At 39.0% G+C, this 4,304-nt stretch overlaps 1 pseudogene; it reads right to left on the reverse strand.

Annotated features, from left to right (window-relative positions):
- Nucleotides 1–3,459: 3,459 nt before the first annotated feature.
- On the reverse strand, nt 3,460–3,613 carry LOC147000875 (ATP synthase F(1) complex subunit epsilon, mitochondrial pseudogene; annotated as a pseudogene).
- Between the last annotated feature and the right edge of the window lie 691 nt (nt 3,614–4,304).

Raw genomic sequence — 4,304 nt, forward strand, 5'->3', positions numbered from 1 at the left:
TAAGAACTGCCCACTCAGGACACATGAAGTTTCTACTGAGTGGTAGTATGTGTGTTCCTTGGTTGTATGGTGAAAGAATATCCAGAATAGAGCTTCAGGGTGTCTTGACAACTCTGCCTATGTCTTCTTGCCACATTTAGAGAGAGTTGGGCTAAGAGTGCTAGGGTAAAGAGAACACATGTTAACCATCCCTCCTGACACTTCCTCCAGAAAACCTGACACACCCAGAACCAAAATTAGTGCTTTGATTCTCAAGACATCTGTTTTCTTCAACAATTGAAATTTTCTGTCCTGTACTAGTCCTTAGTAAGTATGTAGCAGAGGACTGCCTTGTTTGGCCTTACTGGGAGGAAATGTGCCAAATGTTGTAGAGACTCAATGCCCAGGGAAGGGGGGTGCTGAGGGGGTAAGGTGGGGATGAGTAGGTGAGGAAGCACCCTCTCAGAGACAAAGGGGAGAGGGGATGGGAGAAGAACTCTGGGAGGGGGGTCAGGAAGGAGGGCAACATTTAGAATATAAACAAATAAAATAATTTAATAAAAGTTTAAGTGTGCCTCTGGTAATATTTAAGCTAGAAACTCACGTTGATACTCGTCTTTAAGAATTAAATAAGCCAGGCATGGCGGCGCACACCTTTAATCCCAGCACTCAGGAGGCAGAGGCAAGCGGATTTCTGAGTTCGAGGCCAGCCTTGTCTACAGAGTGAGTTCCAGGACAGCCAGGGCTACACAGAGAAACCCTGTCTCAAAACACAAAAAACAACAAACAAACAAACAAAAAAGAATTAAATAAATACCTTTAAAATAATGAATATATAACAACTATTTTTTTTTCTAAATCTTAAACTTTTTAACTTATGTCTTTCTTGATGATTGCCAAGAAATCTGTAGATTACTGCTGTAGGGTCATTATCTAGTTTAACTTTTTTTTTTTACCGTTCAGATAAGTAATATTTAGAAATATAACATGTGGAATTGAAACAACATCCCTATAGAGTTTTAGATGACTGGTTAAATTGTCTGTTTAGGGAGAGGTTGAGGTGACATTGTTCTGCATATATTCTAAGTTTATGAGGCCTAAAGTGGGATGAACTGGCATAAAATTTAAGGTTCTGATAGGAGTAATGTTTCCAGTTAAAGGATTCTAAAGGGATTGGACAACTAATGAAATACTAGTAGACTAAATTTCATTAGTAATGAATGCTCAGAGACTGAAAGCTAGGAGAAGAAATATTCTACTAAGGGCTGTATTGTATCAGTTGAAAAAACTGGACTAAGGGCAATATATTAAATAAAATAACCATATGAATAATATAAATGAACACACTTATTCTTAAATAATACATACTTAAATATTGAGAGGCAAAGAATTAACATGCAAACAGTTTGCAAACTAAGTAGAAAAATGTTACATCTATTAAACATAATGGAGGATGGAGAGGTTGCTCAGTAGTTAAAGAACAGTTATTGCTCTTGCAGAGGACCTGGGCTGGGTTTCCAGCAAACCCTAATGGCTTACAACTATCTGTAACTCTAGTTCTTAGGGACTGGATACCTCTTGTGGTTTACATGGACATTGTATGCATGTAGTACACATGAGCTTAGACAAGCAACACACACATGTGACTAAACACTTAACTCTTTGAAAATTAACTTTGCATATAATATCATATGTGTAAATACATGTATAATGATCTCTATATGTGTTTACAGACAGACAGGCAGACAGACAGACAGACAGACACACACACACAGAACATCAATATAGCAAGATGATGCAATGTTATGGATACATGTATCTAAGAATGTGGTGCTGGATGAAACATGTCCCTTATAGTTTATGCTTTATAAAGTGAGTCTAAAATGGAACAGTGTTAAGCAGTGATGGTTGAGGAGATGATTTTATCATGGCACCTGCGACCCCATGAGTGAATTTATTATGCTAATGTAGGTTTGGGTTAATTATTATGGGAGTAGCTTTGGATGAAAATATGAATTGAGTGCCTCTGCCATCTTCCTTGTGTTTGTTTCTTTCCTTGTTCTACCCTTTCCATGCAATGATGAAGCAGGAAAGGCCTCACAGTGTGCAACCCCTAACTCTTGGTCTTTTCAGACACTGGTATGATGAGCTAAGGAGGTTTCATTATTTATATATTACTCAAGCATAGGTATTCTGTTACAGCAGCAGTGAAGGAACTAAGGTTAGAATGCAGGTACCTTCTGTCTTGTTCTTCTTTGTTTCACTGAAATATTTTTACCTGAGTGTGGAACGATGAAAGCTCAGCACCTAAGAGCACTTCCTGTTCTTAGAAAGGACAGGGTTTGATTCTCTGTACCCACATAGTGGTCCACAACTATCCATACTCAGTGGGGGCAATGCTCTCTTCTAACCTTCACCGGTACCAAGTGCACATGTGCAGTATGCACACATATTCAGGCAAAGCACAAATCCAAGAAAATAAAGAAATCTGATAAAAAATTAAACTATTTAGTGTTTTAAATTTTGACATGTATATATGAAATTTAGTGCTGAGGGACATGCAGGATGGATGACAAGTGTCTTTAGAACGCATGGAATGTCGCCTACCAGTGAGGTCAGCCACAATGAGTGCATGGGCCAGAGGACCACGTGTCCTGAGTACTTCTTGCTGTTACAGAGTTTTGATCTACTTGTTGCCTTAACATCCCTCTTAATCTAAGAATTGTATGGAAACTCTAACTCTCTCCCTGGGCAGTATCACTGACACTTGCAATCATAGTCCTTGATCTTTTTCTGGCATTGCTGTTGAAGCCGATTAAGGATTCAATCATTACCCTAGGAAAGAACTTACAAGAATAAGTAAGCAATGGCATTTGCTTAAAATTGTTACAAAACTACTTAAAAATAAAATTGTCAATGAAGATAGGTTAAGATGTTTTAGCTACTGGCTCTGATGTAGAAAATGTTAGGGAACAATTTGGAGTTCAGAAAGGCACACTCCTAATAGTTAAGCTAGAGACTTTTCTCTGTCTCTCTGTCTCTGTCTCTGTCTCTGTCTCTGTCTCTGTCTCTGTCTCTGTCTCTCTGTCTCTCTCTGTCTCTGTCTCTGTCTCTGTCTCTCTCTCTCTCTCTCTCTCTCTCTCTCTCTCTCTCTCTGTGTTTCCATGTTGGATTTTTTAAAATGTAAATTATTTTATTTATTTACATTCCAATCATTGCTCCCCTCAGTTGCCCCTCCCACAGTTCCTCATCCCATTCATCCTCCCTCTTTCCTCTGCTATATATGTGCCAGGGGACTCACTTTCTGTTCATTTCTTTCTTGTTGTTCTTAGAATGAACCATATCGATTTATTGGCATAGTCTATTTATGAAGAATGTAGGTAGCTTTTTTTCTTTCTTTCATTTTACTCTAGGAAGTGAGGTTGATTTCAATCTGCCTCAACAGCTGCCTACACAACTTCACCTTGAAGATTAAGCATTTCATGCCTCAGTTAGGGTTGATAATGCCTTCCTCACTTTCATGATTTGTATGATACTGCCAGAAACTTTCTAGGCATTTGCTTTGAATTCGATTTTCAGAGTATCCATCACTGCTTCTTTAGCTGAGACCAGCCTGTCTCCAGTAGGCCACCATGATACCATGAGGACAATCATGGGACTGTAACTCTGGGTCACTGACAAGTAGGCTCAGCCTGACCCAGCTACAGGGAGGTTAGAACTAAGTAGTCTTGTAACAGTGTCTGTTAGTTTGTCAAGAGACAGAATAGGTAAAGAGAGCTAAAACTAGAGATCATCTACCCTGATATTGATTCTTCCAGTATTAATAAAGTGTTCATGCTGTGTCTTAGGGAATAGCCTCTTAAGTTTGTCTCATACTTGATGCCAAAAGAAGCATTTCTAGGTCTTATATGGTCCCATGGTTCCAACTCTCTTTCCTTCCTTATGTACACATCCACTGTGGGGTGTAAAAAGTGGTTTGGGGGCCAAATGCTACACTATGGATGGAAAATCATTGCCTCATGCCCTTGCAGCTGTAGACTCATTGGTATTATTATTTCTTCTCTGTTATAGAAGCCAAGGGGAAATTGTTTCTCTGGGATGATGGGCAGTTCATTTAAGGAACCTCACATACCATGGGGCTATGGATTTGACTTCTAGTTTTTGGTAGGTGAATATTAAGCTTCCTCACAGAAACAATAGTCTCATTTATAGATGGAGATCTTTAGATAAAGATCAAACATGTAAAGATCAAGCCACCATTCAGCCTCACTTCTAGGGCTTGGAAGTTCACCTCTCTTCTTCAAAGGTTAAGGAAGGATTAAATA

Source organism: Mus caroli, unplaced genomic scaffold (genome assembly GCF_978045245.1).
Source record: "Mus caroli unplaced genomic scaffold, Mus_caroli_1 scaffold_15, whole genome shotgun sequence".
Classification (NCBI taxonomy): domain Eukaryota; kingdom Metazoa; phylum Chordata; class Mammalia; order Rodentia; family Muridae; genus Mus; species Mus caroli.